This window comes from Lissotriton helveticus, chromosome 3_1 (genome assembly GCF_964261635.1).
Source record: "Lissotriton helveticus chromosome 3_1, aLisHel1.1, whole genome shotgun sequence".
NCBI classification, from domain to species: Eukaryota; Metazoa; Chordata; class Amphibia; order Caudata; family Salamandridae; genus Lissotriton; species Lissotriton helveticus.
The window spans coordinates 2,013,205,100-2,013,226,545 of record NC_136061.1 but is presented as its reverse complement, the minus strand read 5'-3'; positions in this window follow the sequence as shown (position 1 = coordinate 2,013,226,545).

The window sequence follows — 21,446 nt, the reverse complement described above, 5'->3', positions numbered from 1 at the left end:
GGTGCCCCAAAGGAACAGCAGATCGAGAATCAACAAAACTACTATCACTCTCAGAATGGTTGAGTGATCAATGGACTATCAGAATGGCTATGGTGAACAAAGAAAAAAAATCACAGGTGAGAAAGCAGTCTGGCCAGTCCAAGTTTGATTTGAAATGTGTGGTAAAAGATGGATATTAATTTAAATTTTCAACAAAGGGCAGCATCAAATGTGATCAAAGACCCAAGCATAGCATATACTGAACACAGTAAAAAGAGAGATTTTGGATTGTACGATTGAAGAAATTTCTGGAAGCTGCCAGGGATGAGGACCATAAATGAAATTGGGCCATAGTGGTGTGAGAAACAAAAGATACATTCCACAGTAGATATCACTCAAAATATGTAGGTTGACAATTTCGATTCACTTTTTTCCTAAGTAATGTTGTGTAAGCTACAACTTTTGTGTAGCTCTACAAGGTGTGCTTTCCCAGACACTGGTGACAAGGGTGAACTTGGCTCAATGCACCAACGATGAATGTGAAAGACAGATTATTGAAGCCCCACCGAACCCAACTCACTGTGTTACTGAAATAGAGTTATTGCTTTTGGGTTACTAACAATCTCTCTGAAGAGATTAGGGACACTGTGGTAACAGTAACCAGCCAATTTCATTATTCACAATATCACACACACCACTGTACTAAGAAGAATGAACACTTTTAAGTAAGAAGCATTTATTGCTACAGAAACAATCTGTGCGGTTGTTCCAGCTGTAAATTCAAAATGATTTCAGTCTGACATTTGATGGACCTGAACACAGATTTTACTTGTATAGCATTCATTTTGTGGGAAGGGATGGGGTCCTAACCCAACATACACCACTTTGGGCTACCCGACGCCTGGGACGACTCTGTAACAGAAAGGGCTTTGCTAGATGGGACCTAATAGGTATATCGAGGGTGGAGGACCTGGGGAAAACGGGAGCAAATATTTCTTTCTTCCAATTGCAAGAAACCTTCGAAATGGCCCTAACGTAACACTACCGATACCTGCAGATCAACGTGCGCTCACCAAAACTATTCCAACAGGCACCGATCTCCCTGAGTCCTCGCCACTCGAGGACAGACTCCTGACGGAAAAGGCCAAATCCTTGACATATCGAAAAATAACCAACAACTGGCGGGACCCTATGATTACCCTCCGTGAGAAATAGCAGGCTGAGCTGGGGGAGTTGGACGAAATGAACTGGCAGGAGGCCCTTGCATCCCCACGGGAAATAGCCATACCCTCCAAACTACAGCTAGTACAACTTAAAATATTGCATCGCCCATATTGCACACGATAAACACTACACAAGGTGGGAAGAGCTGATAATGCTGCATTCCTGAGGGGTTGTGGGTCATCGGGTACTTTCTACCATACACTGTGGGAATGCTCCAAAATTATACAATATTGGGAGACCATCATGGACACCATCTCTCGGGTTTGTGGGCCTACAGTCCCCCCAGAGCCCAAACGATGCCCCCTAAACATTTGGGAGCCCACTGACCTGAACCATGCGGCTCAGGATTGTGCAACTGTGGGCATGATGCTGGCTAAACGCAATATAGCTCAGCACTGGGGGCGCATAGACAGTTCCCACACACAGGCAATGGTGTAGAGACATGGATGGTGCAATGGTGGCAGAGAGGGTGGTCTTAATTCACAACTTTATGACTTTCGGTATTCACAAAAGGCATTTAGTAGTAGTAAAGTCAGGATTCCTAACTTTACTACTACTAAACTGAGAAAAATCCTAACTTTACGACTTTCGATATTCACAAAAGGCATTTAGTAGTAGTAAAGTCAGGATTCCTAACTTTACTACTACTAAACTGAGAAAAATCCTAACTTTACGACTTTCGATATTCACAAAAGGCATTTAGTAGTAGTAAAAATAGGATTCCTAACTTTACTACTACTAAACTGAGAAAAATCCTAACTTTATGACTTTTGGTATTCACAAAAGGCATTTAGTAGTAGGAAAGTTAGGAATCCTGGGCCCGATTTACAAAAGTAATCTGAGACAAAATCCGAATTTTATGACTTTCAGTATTCGCAAAAGGCATTTAGTAGTAGTAAAGTTAGGATTCCTAACTCTACTACCACTAAACTGAGAAAATCCTAACTTTACGACGTACGGTATTCACAAAAGGCATTTAGTAGTAGTAGTAAAGTCAGTATTCCTAACTTTACTACAACTAAACTGAGAAAAATCCTAACTTTACGACTTCTGGTATTCACAATAGGTATTTAGTGGCAGTAAAGTCGGCATTCCTAACTTTCAGTATTCACAAAAGGCATTTAGTAGTTACTAAATGTCATAAAGTTAGGATTTTTCTCAGTTTAATAGTATTCAAGTTAGGAATCCTAACTTTACTACTACTAAATGCCTTTTGTGAATACCGGAAGTCATAAGGTTAGGATTTTGTCTCAGATTACTTTTGTGAATCGGGCCCAAGAACAATATCATATTCCTGCAAAACCATGGGGAGGAGGTGGGAATTTTAGTCTGGAATGTTTGCCCTTTAAACCCCCTGATTTTTCTTTTTCTAGCAAAGAGCTGATTTGAACAGAAGAAAATAATAATTCTGCTGCTGAGGTTAAGAGTTCTTAACTACTTGATAGAAGCCTGTGAAGAGTGTCAACTCCAATCCTGCTTGCTCCCGTGTTATTACTGTGGCTGGACAGTCAGGGTTGAAGCTTCCATTGATGCTGCCGGTGCAATAGCACCTGAGCACAGAGGCCTGAGGGGTCCACTGAAGCCTGATTATTGTTGTATTTGACAGTTCAAATAGCGGTCAGAGAATCCATTTCCTTAACTGCACTAGGGCCCATTGCACACTGGATACGCCACTTCTCGAAAGTGCAGATGTTCAGTGACCAGAGGCAGCTGCTGCCTGCATTAAAGATAACAAGTGGAGTGGCTAAGCCTGTCACTTTACCTGGCGGATCCTCTGGCTCTTCATTTCAGTGCTGGGAGGGTGGAAAACGTCCTTAGCACTGAGACTGCTGTTGCCCAAGCATATAAATCCTATAACCAGTTGGAAATGGGCCTGGTTCCGTGGACCTGTCCATAGAATCTCTCCTGTACTTTGAACAACATATCAAGTGAGGAAACAGTTCTGCCAATTTGGAAACTTGTAGTCAAACGCTTTTTTGGCAAGAACATTTCCTGTGAAATTGGCGAATTCCTTTGAAAGTGAGCAGAAATGTTACTTTTTAAATGCATCTCGAATAAAAAAACATTTCCTTCTTCTATCTCCCTTACCAATTTCACTAGATGCCTTTATAGACAAAACTACCACTGTGCAACATGTGTAGAAAATAACTGCTTAACTGCTACCAAAAACATTATTATTTGTTTATCTGTAACTGTGGTCCCTCCACCAGAAGTCCTTAAATTTACTTTTGTTTGCCTACAATGATTTTGAGCCTTTTTCATATTTTATTTTTTACCCACATTATTAATTTTTTTCAGTAGTTCGACGTGTGACACACAGATTTCCCAGAGGACAAGTCAAGAAAGAAAAGGCGATCGAGGGATTAGCACAGAATATTTTTAGAGGTGAGGAGAGACGGTGGTGTAGAGAGTGCATACTCAAAGCGTGAAACAGGATCAATCCAGGTTCACTTGTGAGTACACCCTACACCGTGTGAGGCTGTTCAGAAATCTATGAGATTTCACTGCATCACTTCTAGGACACAAATGCATCAATATCTTACACTTGCCTCACAGCGAGCGTAAAACTGAGGCAGGTACATTTGAAATGGGACTAGCCCATGTGAAATGACCCATTGATGGAGTTGATCTTGACAGAGGGAGATAATTTTACTGCATAGTTATCCTAAGATACTCTTATCACTTAGCTCAGCATGACCCCTTGCGTAGGCCCTGCTGCTTGGAAGTTATAGGCCTCAGTTACGTTGGCCTGAGCACTGTCATTTTCCCTTAGCTTAAGCAGAAGCAGAAAGCAGGTCTGACTCATGCTTCACCCAGCTCCACTTGTCTGCGTGGATTCGCACTCCTTCATTGGGCCCCCCACCCTACTGTATGCTAGGTTCATGAACGATAAGGATCAAGTTCCTTCTTAATCTTGCAACACACCCCAGGCCCCCACCTGAAAGCTGTGAACGGAGAAAGAGGAAGTTCCCACCACAGCTGAAGCTAGTCCGATAAATGAGGATAAATGTGGCAAATCAGTATCACAGACTGGCACATAAACGCATGAATAGAATCCTTCACAGTAATAATAACACATTTGTGTTGTGTATGATATATTAATGACAAACCTCCAGTCAAATGCCAGGAACTTAGTCTAGACTGGCGTACGTGCCACACAATTACGAGAAGGGGCCACATTTACACTTATGATGGGAAGGGTACCTGGAAGGGGCGTGAGTGACCCTTAAGGGTATGTGGTACGAGGTGGCGCGAGATGACGTGACCCCTGAACAATATAAAAAGGAGGTCCGCGAGAATATCGTTGAACTACTCCGCGTCTGCACTTGAGTGTCGGACAGGAGTTTTTCCCAGGGGTTACTCGCGATAGCCCTTGTTTCATGTACTTAGGCTCTGCTCCTCTATTGTATATTCTGCTGTATGAAGTGCTTTTTCCTTATTGCATTCAAAGTTATATTTCGCTATTTTAAATGTTATGTTTTCTCTGACCTTGTTTTATCTTCACTGCATTTAAGGTATTTAACTTGTACTTGTGGGATACAACTTGTATACAGTGGTGAGTGTTCCCAATACTATGTGCTTAACCTTTTCTATGCAATCTGCCTCAAAGCTCACAAGTGTACTTAAAGTATATTTTCTCTCTCATAGCAGCTGTCAACTGTATTTTGTAAATCCAAACTGGTCCAAGCGATTTTCAAGAGAATGCTAGGAGCAGGACCAAGTACTATGCGATTTATTGTGATATCATTGAATATCTATAGAAGCTGTGTCTTCTAATAAAACTTGTACAACTCTCAGGAACAGTCTCAGAAGCTCATATATTTGTCCTTCCCTGTTTTTAGAGCAAGCGTTCCAGGACTACCCCGGTGCAAATTAAGCTGATTAAGCGGTCCCATTAGGTCCCTGGCTCTCTTTCTCACCAACTCCCCGATGCAGGCGCTGAGCCCTGCATGGCCCCCCCCACCTCCGTGACCCCTAATTAATCCTCCCTCCGACATCTTGGTGACCTCGACGTGATGGTTAAAGTCAACTGAACAGGATGCATCTGGATTAGAGAGGAGGAAGTACGAGGCTGCTAAGCAATTGGCACTCCTCTCCGAACGGGCCATTGGGAGGAACACAGCGCATGGGTAAGCATCATATCGATTGACTGCCTGTCGCTGCTATTGTTCTCTCTCCCTTGGGTGCGGAGGAAAGGTGTGTAGTATTGTGACGCAGCAGTACTCCTGCCTGTTTATCCATGCTCCTTGTCTAGTGGCTTCGCCATTTGATCTTGCGCAGAAGGAGGGATTGTGTGCTATGTGGAAACTGAGACTGAGCCTGACAGTTAGGTCATTACTGTGATGTATGTGTTTCTCTTACTGTAATTAGCCGAATGTTATTGCTGCTATTGTTGTAACGCTTTTTTTACATTTAGCTTTTTTATTCAGCATTTATTTAGTGGTTAAAGGAAGCCCCTGTTGCATATACGATACAGGGAAGGAGAGAATGCATGTGGCAGTTCTTTCGACATTTGTTTATATCTCTGAAGGGAGAACCTCTGACTAAGTCTATTAGATTATCGGAGAAGGGAAGGTGCGTCTGGCGCCTTCCAAATGCATATGTCTGTTTTTTTAAGGGTTCCTCTGTACTTATAGGGTTACAGAGAAGGGAAAGGTTGGGGTAGTCGCCTTTCCAACATTTATTTTCAAGGTTCCCCTGTGAATATAGCACCACAGGGAAGGGAAAGGTTTGGGTAGTCGCCTTTCCAGCATTTATTTTCAAGGTTCCCCTGTGAATATAGCACCACAGGGAAGGGAAAGGTTGGGGTAGTCGCCTTTCCAACATTTATCATGTCAGTGTGCCTCTCTGTATAAGGAAAGGGAGGGCCTCCATTTCATTACTAATGGAGAAGAATCTAATCTGAAGATCCGCATAGCTAACGGTATTTTCAGACACCGCTTGTCCCTGCTGTGTGACCAGGGAAATTCCTGCTGTGTGATCAGGAACATTTATCATTTTAGCCATTGTATTTTCGCCAGTTAAAAGTACCCTCTGTGTTTTTTTCTTTTTTGCGTGCGCTGTTGTACATTGCTCTTTCTTTTTGAAACACAGGTACTAAGGCTGCTAATTATTAGGTACTTTTTTTTAAGATTGTATGTTATTGCTTAGTGTCTGAGTATAGAGTCTTTTATCAGGTTCAAAGGAGTAATTCGTTTTTTTATTATTGTCTTTTCCTTTTTTGTTACTCCTTTGTTTTGATTATGAACACATGTAGGTTGATTGTAAAAATATTTTGTTTCTTAATCTTATGTTGAGTGGCCCCATACCAATCCTATTATTTTTGGGTAAGGGCCCGCTAAATACTGCTGCAAATATTTTGTGAACATCAATTAAAGACTGGGTTGTTAGTGAGATTCAATAACTAGGGAGATTGTAAATGCATTTTTATGTATCCCCATGTGTTGATCTGCCACTGATAAACTAAGAGTTTCTGCAAAAATACAGCATATTGAGCACCACAATTGTTATAGATATATTGTTTTTTTAGTGCTGCTACCCTCCTGAGTGCACACTTGGCATTCAGGATCACCCCCTCCCTCCACGAGCACTGCAGGCTTCACGAGGGAGGACACAGAGAAGTACTCTGCGCTCTCTGGATGACTGAGTGTCATTTAGTATAGCATAAAATGTTTCTTTTTTAACTACATACCACACCAATGAACAGGATACATGACTATAGGACATACAAAACCACACACGCCATACACGTGCAGATTTTTATGACATTACCGGGACTAGAGGTACCTGCTATTGTGACATCATTGTGGCCTCGCAACCCTTTGCACAGCAAGGTCCTTGAGGCTTGTTTTGGTAACCATCCCACTGCCCTGCAATCCCCTGACAATTCCCCAGAAGGTATTTACAACGGCCCAGAAAAGGAAGAAATTAGAGAGGCATTTTATTCCGTCATTACAGAAGCATTAGGTGATGAGCTTGTGGTAAACTGCCCCCCCCCCCCCGGAAACAACTGACAGGAGGTGAGCCAGATGTCCGGTACATATATGTACATATATGTACATATAACCAAAGAAAGTAAGAAAGTACAGATGAGCCATAGCGGGCAACAACCAGTTGAGGTAGTTCTGCACATATTAGACAATAAAATTGTATCAGTGCAGAACGTTAGCGCACAAACCCATAGGAAATTTAACAGAAGCCAAATCTCCTTGATATCTAGAGCGTGGGACTTGTTGGGAATCCCACTCACACAGGGGACGGAGATAAGGGCATCTACATTGCATATAGTGAGACTGTGCCTCCCAGTGCCAACGTATGCATCCCTCACTGATAACACACAACTCACACTTCAGTCAGTAGGTAGTGTAATAAATAGCGAAAGCCCTGATATCGCCCACCAGTGTTCACTTACACCGCCTCCTCCAAGCACCAGCTGCCCAGAGGGGCAGGGAGATTCACAGGATACCCTCACTCCACTGGTTTGTGAGCATCACACCCACAAGTGTCCATCTACCAGCCTATGACGCAGATGAAATGTATCCAGGACAGAGTATCAAGACTGACCTAGAACTCTTATCAAATGTCCAGGCAGCCATAGGCTATGACGATGCCTCAGCCCCAGACATCTCAGATAAATCACAAGACAGTAGACCAGAGAATACATTAGGCCAGCTATCCCTAAGCTCCCAAAGCCCAGTACTGCAGGGAGCAGCATCAGGAATGCCAGGTCAAATTGACACGCTATTGACAATAAAGATGACATGTGTCCAACTCTGCAGCCCCCAGCAGGAAGAAAATAAAGAGAGCAATGAGGCCTCTGGAGGTTCGCAGCACTGCTCCCACATGCCCCTCCCCAGACTTGACCGCCCAGCACCCACATCCCTCACTGAGGACCATATTACCCCAAGAACAAGAACTAGACATTGTGGCCCGTTCCGATTCCCGAGCCACCAGCATTACAATACACAGAGTCAGTATAATGAGTGGCAGCCCCTTAACACAGGTTCTAACAGAGAGAAAGAACACCAGCTACAGTTCAGTGAAGAAAACAGGGACAGCAAACAATGTCACTCTGAAGTAGTCACTGAAGAAGAGATTAGCAGGTGGAGGGCAGAAAGTGACCAATGCCAAAGAACAGGTAAAGAGGAAGGGGACATGTCACACAAACAGAACTCAAGAAGCCCCACAGGAAATACAGCAACACTCCAGCAACTGTCATTATACCTAGCCAGTATAGGGGATAGCATGACTGAGCTGATGGGTGACTTGGGCCAATCTAGTAAAAAGAAACAACAAGCACCAAATGAATTAGCTAGTGGTGCGAAGGAGGTAGGGCCACACAGTGGTGGGGTCCCAACTGTCATGCCACAGCAAGGGCCATGGGTAGACGTACATCAGGAAGCACAAAGTGTAGCCACACCACAGAGCAACACAGCAGTCTCCCTCACAGCCAACTTAGGTGTGCGCCAAACTCCACCATCAGACGCTAATTACAACACCCAGACATCACCTCCAGTGGTTATACCACGTAGGCTAGAGAGACCACAGCCAGAGCAAGACAATTTGGATCTGCCAAAAATGTTCGAACAGGCAGAAAAGAGGAGAAGGCAGAGAAGAAGAGAGATAGAAAGTATTGCAGTGTTAGGTAACGAAGGGCGACCTGAGAACATCCCACAGGAATATGATGTATCAGGTACAGCACGCCTGCGCACAGCAAGATTAGAGAACTGAACAACATTGCCCTTTACAGGCCAAGACCACCATTGACCAGTGGTCTGACGCCAAATGAGATAGTAATACTTGGAGAAGGGAGTGACCTTTATGTCAATCCATTCTCAGATAACTTGGCAGACTGGACAAAGGCTAATGGATCTCAAAAGAATGTCTGGCCCCGAGAAGGATCTTTCGAGCCAGAGCAAATGGCCACTGCTGAAGAATGTATCTTGCAGGAAGCAGGAAATGACGATTGGAACTACACCTACTTGCGCCAAGGCCTAAGGGTCTGACAGAAATATGCACGCAGGTATGGCAACACAAGACCCACAGGGGTAACACACCAGCTGCCCCTGCCGTCCGAAGAGGTCAATGACCCCCCTATCTCAGTCACTTGGTCCCTAACGGACAAAGAGAATATGAAGAAAGAACTCCCACCCCTCACAGAGGGTGCGGGAAAGTGGATACAAGCCTTTGAAAATGACACTACAGGTGTGTCATTGGCTATTTGGGATATGAAAAGCCTGCTCACATCCCTGATTGGAAAGGATGCAGAGGATATATTTTCACGCATCGACACAAGACTTTCCACCACTAATTCAAAATTAGATGGTGATCCTTTCAATAAAATAAGATCAGCGCTATGGAACGAACTGCGCCGGAAGTTTCCCGATGTCTCAGACATTGGATCTCTAATGTCACAAACAAGGCAATTAGCTATTAAGAACGCAGCTGCTAAACTAGAACAGCAAAAATTAAAGAAAACAAAGGCTCTTGATGCAGTTATGATAGCTACACCAGTGAGTCAAGTGACCACTGTCACTGATCTTTCACAAGGTGCCTTGAATGTACTAGGAGGTAACGCACAGGTAACAAAAGATCACATACAACAACAGCTACCTCAGCAACACATGCCTGTGTACCACGTGGTGCCCCAGACTCAAGCTCTTGTATCACAGGGAGCTACAGTACTGCCCCCCATCAATTCGGTTTCACAGGGCACCATCCAGCAGTACCAGGATGGAGGATTTTCAAGTTAGGATAGCCCACAGATAACTCTAGTGTGTCCCGTGTTGTCATGTCTCACAAACATTAGAGAGGACCCAGTTGTGAATGTCATGATTAACAACAACACGTATAGTTTTTTGATTGACACAGGTGCCACATTCTCCTGTATCAAGGAGGGGGCACTGTCCATTTCCAACCAGAGCGCAAACACACTAGATTTCTCTGGGGCGATATTAAGGGTCCCTTTCACAGAGCCAGTACCAATAGAAATAGGAGGTAAACGTATTCAACAGCGTCTACTTTACACACCACAGTCCCCAGTAAATCTCTTGGGACGTGATCTCATGGCCAAATTAAAAATGAGAATATATTTCAGTGAGAACGACACAATGACTTTCTCTATACCTGACACACCACCGACCAGAATGATGTCTGTCAAACAAAAATTCCTCAAGGTATGTCGTATTGTTTGATCGTAAGCCTGAAGACTGCCCTCTTCAGTGTCCCATTGCACGCTAACGACGAGTATACTTTCAGTTTCAAAAGAATATGAATGTCTCTATGTGGATGATCAATTATAATTCACACTGTAAACTTCACCAAATATTGCAAGACTGAGCAACTGAATAGAATGATTTACTCCTGCATCCCAAACATTCAGCAGCAGCTGACACAGGCACAAGCCAGAGATAAAACGATGGAATGGAATACACACTAGTTGCATCACATATCTTACAGATAAATATAGGTCCAATACTAGAATATACCGCGTTTACAAAACATGCATGACACATAATTAACATGGGTTGGGTTCGTGAGAGGCTTGACTCGATAAATCACAAGATCATGTGCTGCTAGGTCTATTGAGCATTTCATCCTTCTGAGGTGGATTCATGGAATGCAATAGAGATCTGCTGTTTATCGTCAATATACCATTCTGAGTGAACATGTGCATTACAAGTAAGCCATCTTTACTTTGTTAAAAACAATACGTATATTTTTCACATTGCAAGTAGAGACAACACATGTTTTCAGATATTAAACAGTACTGAAATGCTAGTTGAGGGTTTTCTTTTTATTTTCGGGCCACGTTCATAAGTAGCTTCCTAGGTAATGGAACGGCTTCTGTGGATCGGAATACTAATTGCAACAGCAGTAGTTTTAAATTCGAACCTGAAGTACAGCACCTCCATCCTCATGGACATCTATTGGATCTGCGAGGAAAAAATATCTACTCGCAACTGCCTCCCCACTGGCAAGAACTTTGTTCCATCGTGACGATGCATGAATTGCATCTCGTCGTCCCAGCAGCGAACATTTCCCACACCCATACACACCCAATGGCAGGTGATATCACCCTGCTCCACCACCGAAAAGGAGAAGTCATAAAGTACTCCTCAGATGACACAGTTCATGAGATTCCGGAAGATTTCAACGATGCTGAACTTTACCTTGGGGGAGTTATCCCCATGTTCCAGACCAAAGCCAATGCTCGATGGCTCCAAGTAACGAGAGACTCTCAGGAACAGTCTCAGAAGCTCATATATTTGTTCTTCCCTGTTTTTAGAGCAAGCGTTCCAGGACTACCCCGGTGCAAATTAAGCTGATTAAGCGGTCCCATTAGGTCCCTGGCTCTCTTTCTCACCAACTCCCCGGTGCAGGCGCTGAGCCCTGCATGACCCCCCCCACCTCCGTGACCCCTAATTAATCCTCCCTCCGACAATCTCCCTTTCGTGACACACTTCAGCAATGCGTCATTTTTGCGCCTGATGTCTCTGTAACTCCTTGCAACATGATGTGTCATACTGTAAATATGACACATCCAGCATGTCGCAAGGAGGGCGCAGTGGAAAGGGACGCATCGCTGTTTTCACGCAACGATGCTTCACTTTTCATAAATAAGACCCTATGTTCTTAGTGTACTACGCTATGGCCAATTAGCCTTTAGCAGTCAATTGAGAGGATCAAATGGCCCCTTCACTATCATGTCTGTGGAAAAGAGCATATTCCCGTCCAGGTGCTTAGCCACGGAGCAGGGGTTCTGCCGAGATGCATCACATATAGGCCACGTCTACCCAGCGCAGGCCCAGAAAGAGAGAGCTCTTTTCAAACCTTATTGCCGGGATAAATGAGAAGGCAATGCGTGAAAACCAGCAGCGCGCGCCGGAGGACCCGGGAGCGGGAGGTCTGGCTCCTCCGTGTTAGTATTCAGTTGCCGTCTGCGGCTGCGAAAGGTGCTTGCAAAGGAAAAACGCAGACCTTGCAAACAGCAGAGTAATAACTTCAACAACTCCTGCAATAATCACTGGTATCTGGAGTCTTTCTTGCGCTTGGTAAAGCAAATCTAGCTAATGAGCACAAGTGTTCATCCATAAAACGGCAAACGGTATAGGAGAAAACTATTCTGTGACTTTTGCAAATTTCATATTAATACACACCGAACAGTAGCTCTTAAAAAGCGGTTCCAGGCATGGAGGCGTGATTACACATCTTCACAAGCCTTTTGCACATAAAAAAAGGCCCAGGGTCAAATACGTTTCATGTGAGGATTTGTACATTATGCCATAATGTCTGACTCAGCTGGTTACTCGAGCTGTGCTGTCTCAGCAAAGAGAAAATGCGTGCCTCCCTGAATTAAAAGTTAATAGCCCAAAATATATCCCACCTAAGACACTTATGCAGTGGCAGCCCTCAACATTTTCAACAAGTGCAGCTCAGAGAATGGAATTACAGCACCTGGGGCCGTATTGCGAATTGTCATTGTTTGCACTGGGTGCACCTTTTAAAAGGTGTGCCGGGCGCAAACAATGACAACGCACTCTATTATGATGTATGCATTGCCCCCAGGGCAGCTGCGAACTCGCGCTGCCCTAGGAGCAGCACTTTTCATGTGAAAACATGGAACAGCTGCATGCAGCCACTCAGTGTTTTCACAGTGCAGGCGGCAACCTACCCACACTTTACAAAATTAATAGATATCTCCTTGCAGGTGGGTGCGGTCAATGACTGCACCTGCCGGCAAGGGTATGTCTGGGGGGTCATTAGGACCCCCTTTCTCCCCTCCAGGGGTCTGCTCTCAGGGGGCACACTCACAGTGCACAACCTAGAAGGTGGCCAACGTGAGTGTGCCCCTGAGAGCTTGTTTGCCTCTGCACCTGTGTCTGTAATATAGGGTGGGTGCAGAGGCAAAGGAATTCCCACATTTGCATACCTCTATGCAAATGAGGGCACACACCCTGATGGTAGTGCTGGCGCTTTAAAATTTGCCAGCGCTATCGGTATAACTGAAGGGGACGCACAGCGTCTGCGCCCCTTCTGTAATACTAAAGTGCCCCGGGGGCGCGCAATGAATAAATGAATGAATGAATTTACATTTATAGAGCGCATGGCTACCAGAAGGCCTTCCAGCGCTAGAAAGCAGGCAAAGCAGGCGCACACGCCCATTTCGCCTCCAGGGCACTTATTGTAATACGGTCCCAGGTGAGAGCACATTCTAAACCTTTTTGAAGTGGTTGGTGCCTGTGTGCCTGTATAGACCATAGTTACCTAGGGTGTGGCAATGACCTACTTAGTGATGGCTGCTTTTCAACATGTGGAAAACCAAAGAATTAACACAAGCAGAAGGTGTCCTAGTGACAGAAGGAGGATGGAATATCACTTCAGTGAGAATGGTGTCAGAACTGAAGAACCGGGTTTTCTTAGAACCCAGCGGTGCCAGGGACACACCCGAAGTCTTCGGATTCACCTGTCTTGGCACACAGAGACACGGAATACTTCTAGGTGGCTTCAGAGATCAAATTTATTAGTGCAGCTCGTTACTGTAAACCAAGCAATACAACACGGTGTACAACTCAGGAGTCTGCTCAACTTTCGTAGAGCAAGACATCACTTTGTATGCACAATTTCAGTTCATTACGAATGCACACCCACTGCGGCAAATTCTGACCAATAGAATACATTTCACATACATTATTACATTCCAAAAAGCTCACTTTACATTGTACCAACCCATAAGTTAATTATTAGGACTGTCCCAAATTCGATTACCACAAGCCGGACACACCCATAATTGAAAAGCACTACCCATGTAATGAAAAGTCTTAAGGAAAGAGCAATTCAGATGTTGAGTAGGATAAGATATGTGCAAGGCAACTAAAAGTTAACGATATCCTGAACATTGATTGGGAATTCAGACAACGATCAGCTAGAGAAATTGGCTTCATGGAAGGGTCAGTTTCAGGTGACGGGGTCAGCATCTTTGCAGTTCACTCGCAAGTCGAAAAGAGCCTGTTAATGCTTACATGAACAACGAGGCCCATGCAACTTCGTTCGTTCATTTACCACCTAGGCCCACGTGAGGGCAACACAAAATGGCGTCTTCGGACAACGCAAACAAAATGGAGTCCGGTCCCGAAACCACGGAACCTCAGACCTCCTTTTGCCATTACGTAGGCAATAACCTAAACTCACGTCAATCTGAATCCAGGTCTATATCTATTCTCATCAGGTCATTAAGGTGTTGCTGTAACATCATCTTATTAACCTTCACTTCTCTCAAGACAGGTCTTCTCACACAGATCGTAGCACAAAGGTCACAAATTGCGGGACCACACTGGATGCATAAGCAACACGAGAAAAGGATCGCTAAAGTCATACCAAGAAACATCAGAATCTTCCATCCCCATTTGGACAGCAGTTCCCAAAACCATCCTATCAACGACCAGTTCCCCTCGTCTACATGTATAGACTCTGCGGACTTAGGTAACCTCAAGATGGCTTGGTACACTGTCGGGGCGTTATCTGGAATAAAAACGCAGCAACTAGACCCAATCAATTTACATACTCCACCTCTATCTGCAAGTATAATATCTAAAGCAAAGCGGTTCTGTACTGTCATAAGGCGATCCGCTTTTAGCTCAGCTGTAATATTGCTAAGGGCACCTGCAGTCTCATTTATAGTGGCCTCAACCACTCTCGTAAGCTGACGAATAGTCCCACTATTAGCAATAGGACCCCAAAAGGGTAAAAAACCCTTAAAGAAGTCTCCAACTTCTTGTGCGACAGTATCTTTCGCATCGATAACACCTCTACCATATCTTGTCTTATGGTAATTGAAAGCAGCTGTGTATGTAGGGGGAAGCAAAAATGCCACATAACATGTGTCTGAAAAATCAGAAGGCAACCATGTATATGCTCTGTCGTAACAAACAAAATACGTGCCTTTAGCTGGCACGAACGGTGGAGATTTCTGGGACGTATAAACATAGGTGTGAACACACACACTCTTACCAAGCTGAGCTCTCGGATTCTGACCATTACCTTGCAGACAAAAATGACCTCGGTGGGGTACAATCCAAATAGGAGGAGACCTTTACTGTCTCTCTTTCTCTGTCAGACTAATGCTATATCTCGTCTTGTTCCAACCAACATATGCTCTTACCTCATCTTTAGGGATAGCATTATATGCATCAATTTCTCTGACCATATCTACTATTCCCTGTATCAAGGCATTATTATTCGCATTATCTTTGGCAGAACGTACAGGAGATGCTTCATTCGCATAGATAAACATTGACTGGAGTGCCCATACTGACCCATTAGGCGAAAAAGGCAAAACCAAATATGGCATTCCCTTATCAGTCGTATGTGGCATAAGACCACACACCCAACAATTAGTGGTATTTACAACTAGCTGTTGCTGATTCAACATCTGTATAAACGAATTGTTCACAAATTCTAATCTTCGTGTCTGTTCATGTTCAGGCAACGTATGAAACTCATGTGGGGAAACAGTAGAAAAAGAAAGAGTAGGTTGGGAGGTAGATGCAAGCGTCTGTTGTGAAGCATAAATAATCCAACCGACACAAACCAACGTAATATTCAAAAGCATTAGAAAACACAGTATTAAAAAACATTTACTACGAATCAATATACACATTTTCGCTCTAAAATAGGCTGTCTTAACACTCTTGTTAGACTCAAAAGACTCCATCCTCTAACGTGCTGCTCATTGCTATTACCTTCTTCACTTAAGTGTGCGCCAAGATCGCACTAATGACCCTAAACCACAGACCTTGTGTCAATACGCGGCTCACCCCTTAAGGCTGTACCGCGACCCTGCAGCTGAGTCCGGATGGTGGCTCGAAAAAGAAAAAAGTAAAAAAGTCTCTTGATCTGACAAGGTGTAATTCACTACATAAAAGAATTCAATTTTATTTGTCCATTTTAGATGTCTTTTTTCGATCTCAGATTGTAGCGCTCTTTGCCAGGCACAGTGTGATCCTTAAAAAGGACTTCCGGATTCGTCGTGTCGAGTCTCAAAGGCAAAGGCACAGCAGCTTGCAGAACATCATCATCCTCGCGTTCTGACTGAGTCCATGTCAAATGTGCATCACTAAAAGGTACAAATCTAGGAATTCTCTCACATTCGGAGTCAGCTATTCCATCCCTCACCCACTTGTCATACGGTAAGGGCAACAGAACTTTCTTCGTATGGGTGGCATGCACCCAATTCTCTTTACCAGCTACTCTAACAGCAGTTCTAGTAACCAGTAAAACTAAATTGGGAACAAGCCATCTCGGCTCCAAATGTTTGCCTCGCTGAAAGTTCTTAGTCAGCACGTATTCTCCAGGTTGAATCGTATGGCCTGGATCTGCAGTAGCTGTCGGCAAACTGTCATAGACCTGTTGGTGGAGAACACGTAATTTAGCAGTCAAGTCATGTAAGTAATCCACCAACATAGGGTACTCGATTTCGCTGTACTTCTTAGGACGAGGCACACCCCAAACATTCGCTGGACGACCAAAAACTATTTTGTATGGGCTAAGTCCCACACGAGAATGCACTGTCGTCCTTGTTGACAAAAGATCCAACGGCAAGGCATCCGGCCATGTAAGACCAGTGCTCGCTTGAATCTTAGCTAGTTTCAGTTTTAAAGTGCCGTTATAGCACTCGACAAGTCCAGCAGACTGGGGGTGATTCGCAGCATGGAATTTCTGATTTATTCCCAAACCAGCACACACTTTCTTCATCACTTGGCCCACAAATTCACTCCCATTGTCGCTCCATACAATTCTCGACAAACCATATCTGGTAAAATACTCCTTGAGCAAAACCTTGGCTGTAGACAAGGCAGTATTATCCTTTAGGGGGTAAGCCTCTATCCATCTGGAAAAAGCGCAAAAAACCACAAGGACATACTTCATATTGTTGCATCTCTCCATGTGTATGTAACTGTATCACTTCAAACGGATACGTCGGAGGAGCAAAATGACCAGCTGGAGTTGGAGTTCCCTTGCCAGGATTATACTTCAGACAAATCATACAATGCTTCACGACATTCTCAGCACATTTCGGAATTCCAGCATTCTGCCATACTGGAGCCAAGAACTTGCATATCCCTTTCAAACTGATAAGAGCCATTCCATGAGCCATAGTAACCACTGGGAGCACATACGCATCAGGCAAGAACCATCGCTGGTGTTCTGACAACTCAACTCAAAAACCCGTCGGATCCAACATACCCGTAGTTTCTCTCCACACATTCACTTCTTTCTCAGTAGTTTCAGCCTGAATCATCTTCACACTCTCTATTGTGTCTTCACACATTCCACTAGCCATGACCCAATTAGCAGGGCCTGCAACATACATACGCTCATCATGTCTCTCGCGGTTTCCTTCGCTACTTCATCCGCAAACGCATTCCCTCGACCCACATCGTCCACAACTTTCTTATGCGCACTACACTTCACAATTGCAATCTGCTTTGGGAGAGTAAGTGATTCCAAAAGTTCATTCACTAACTGCCCATGCTGAAGTAAGGAATCCTCTTTCTCTCCACAAACGTCCAAAACTCTGGGCAACACCAAACGCATACTGGCTATCCGTATAGACATTCACTCGCTTTCCCTCTGACAACACACACGCTCGTGTCAATGCAATCAACTCTGCTGCTTGCGCAGAATTCTGTGCTATGCGTGCTGTTTCAACAACTGTATGTAAAGTTGTGACGGCATATGCTGCAGTCGTCTCACCATTGGGAAGCTTAAAACACGAACCATTTACCCATAAGGTACCATCAACATTCTCAAGAGGAATATCTTTTAAATCAACTCTAGCCTTCGTTTCTTCTTCTGTTCGAAGAAAACAATCATGCTGTTCTTGAGCATCTGTCTCTACAGAAATCGGCAATAACGTAGCTGGATTCAACACATTACATCTTTTGATGTGTACATGACTAGCTAAAAGAGTCAACTCATAACCTGACAGACGTGCACTAGTAAGGTGTTGTGTCTTGGTCCTGTTCAATAAAGTATCCACTGCATGTGGGACCATCACAATCAACGTATTATCCAATACCAAACCAGCAGACTGTCGGATAGAAACAGCCGCTGTAGCTCTCAAACAGCTCGGCAATGCTTTAGCTACCGGATCTAACGTAGCTGAAAAATACGCACATGGGCGTTGCTTATCTCCAAATCGTTGAGTCAAAACTGACAATGCACAACCTTCTCTCTCGTGCACATACAACATAAAAGGCTTACTGTAGTCAAGAGTACCCAATACCGGAGCCGAACACAATGCATCACGTAATTCAGAAAAACTTTTCTGACACTCATCAGACCAAGGGAGAGGATGCGGAGTATCTTTAAGAGTCAATGCCAACAAAGGTTTTGCTAGCAGGGAAAAATTAGGGATCCATTGTCTACAATACGAGGTGATACCTAAGAAAGCGCGCACTTCTCTCTGTGTGGGTGGTACAGTCATTTGGGCAATCGCTTGAATTCGTTCTGGGGTCAACCTTCTTCCCTCCTTCGACAAGAGATGACCTAAGTAGGTCACTTCTTGGCAGCAATACTGTAACTTTGAAGGTGACACTTTATGATGAAGGTCCGACAAATGTCGTAACAAAGAAAGAGTAGCCTCTTTACAAATCTCTTCGTCATCAGCAGTAACCACAGATCATCAACGTACTGGATAAGAGTAGCACCAGTAGGCAACACAAAACTATCAAGCTGAGTTTTCAACGCCTGACTATAGATGGAGGGACTTTCACAATAACCTTGGGGAGCTCTCTTAAACCGGAAGCTTCGACCTCCTAATGAGAAGCCAACAATATCTCTACTCTCCTCAGCAATCGAAATGCTAAAGAAAGCATTCTTCAGGTCAATAACAGAAAACCAGGCTGCTGAAGCAGGAATCAGAGTCAACAAAGCAGTGATATCCGGGACAACAGGAAACTGTGGCACCACAATCTTATTCACTTCTCGAAGGTCGATCACAAACCGATACACAGGTGGCTGAGAAGCATCAGTACGCTTAAGGACAGGCAAAACAGGACTGTTACACACATTACCTCTCGTTTCTTCAACTACACCCTTCTCAACCAGATCATAGATAATCGCTAAAAGAGCTCTCTCACCATCACTAGAGATCTTATATTGTGAAATACGAGGTAGCCTAGCATTCGTTTTGAGAGTGACAACATAGGGCGGAATCTGCAAGAGACCAACATCATTGGGACCCGTAGTCCAAAGTGTATCAGGAAGAGAACGCAATTTCAGTGGAAGACAATCTTTAGACAAATACATCGGAGAAATCACTTTCTTACCCAAGGTAAGATGTACTCCCGAAGGAGAGCAATGTAATGTCGCATACAATCTTTTCAGCAAGTCCAAACCCAATAGATTTTCATTACAACCAGTCATCAGAATAAGGGTAGATTCCAATTCACAAGGACTAATAGAAAGGGGCAAAGGATTAGAAATCGGGTTACAAACTGGGGCGCCTGAACATCCTATGGAAACATTGGTCAAGCCAGACAAAGGTGCGCCAGGAAGTTTAGAGTGCATAATAGAACTCTTTGTCGCACCAGTATCCAAAAGCAAAGGTCCGTCACACCTGATGTAGTCACTTCAACATAAGGTCCACTCTGATCTACTGGAACTGACACTACTCCCTCTCTTTGCCCATGGCTGTCCTAACTATCATTATATCCAGCACTCTTGCTCTCGACATAGTAATCGTCAACATAGTACTGTGTAGACTGACCAGTCGGAACATTCTGTCTGTCAAAATAATTCGCAGAATTCTGAAGGGAAGAGGAACGCTCACTCTGGGGTAACACACCACGTCCCCTACCCCTAGGAGCTAGCTGGAAACCACCACGACCTCTCTGACCAGGTACGCCATTCGCACGCTGTAACAAAGCTGGGCAATTATTCTTGAAATGACCTTCCTCTCTACAATAAGCACACTGATAAGGTCCAGGAAAGAATCGCTGAGCATAAGGCTCAGGCTTCCGTAACAATCTCTGAAACTGTGGAGGTTGCTGAAACTGAGGCTGATTCTGACGAGGCGGATAAGCCTGCTGCAAAAGAACTTTCGTCTTCAAATCTCTAGTCTTCTTCTCTACTTTATCCTTCTCATCTTTATCCCTATTCTCATAGGCAGTAGCCAATATCTGGGCTGACGAAGAAACAGCCCATGAACTCTCAGAGTCCTTTAACTTATTGGAAAGCTCCGTACTCATGTCCTGACCACTATGATCGATAAACGTTTCTTCAAACCTGGGGAAGAAATCAGACACGCTCTCGTCTTTCTTTTGCTTACATGCTGCTAACTTATCCCAATTCACTCGTAAAGGAGGCATCATAGTTTTCATTAAATTAATAATTCTACCAGGTAATTCTGCAACTAAGGGCTTAGGTTTGGCACCTCCAACCTGTCGACCATCTGCAGCAACAATATTAGCCCATGTATCACCTAATTCTGCCGCATGATTCTCATGACGAATCTTCGCCCACAAAGGTTGTGGAACTACATTACCCATTAACATATCTATGTCAGCTAAATTCATAATACACGCATCAACTGTCTGGGACAACTCCTTATAATAACCAGCAGAATTCTTACGGGGGTCAGGTAAGGTCTGCTTAAGAGCCAAGACCTCAGCGCTCTTCCAAGGAACATGTACCCATACTCGCTGAAAATGTGCCGGTACGGCATCAATGTTATGAGCGGCATCAGCCTGAACTGCGTCTCTCCATACAGGAGGAAGCTCTCTCATAGGATACTGCTTAACTTTCCTCCTAACAGAAGAATCAGGTTCGTACAATGTCTGAGACGGGAGTCTAGATCTAAAAGCAAGTATCGTCTCTACAGCTTCTACAACATCAAATTCCACTATCGTCCCTTTAGCAAACTCTGACTGAATATCAAGCACTTCCTGCGGAATCGGACCCAACTCATTATCTTCCCATTCCTGACGCAGAAACGTACACATTACATCAAAAACATACCTTTGCTTAGGCGGTTCCCATTGAAAGAAAACATCCATAACCGCTGCCAAATTATACCTAGAAGCATTTAAAATCCATCTACGAGCCAATAAATCCAACACCGCCCGCTCTTCGGAAGTAGGAAGCTGACTACGACTCTGCTTACGTTCCGAAACAGTGGTCATGCTTAGTGGCCCAAACAATGGAGACAACAAATTAACAACAGTCTCAGTCATTCGTTT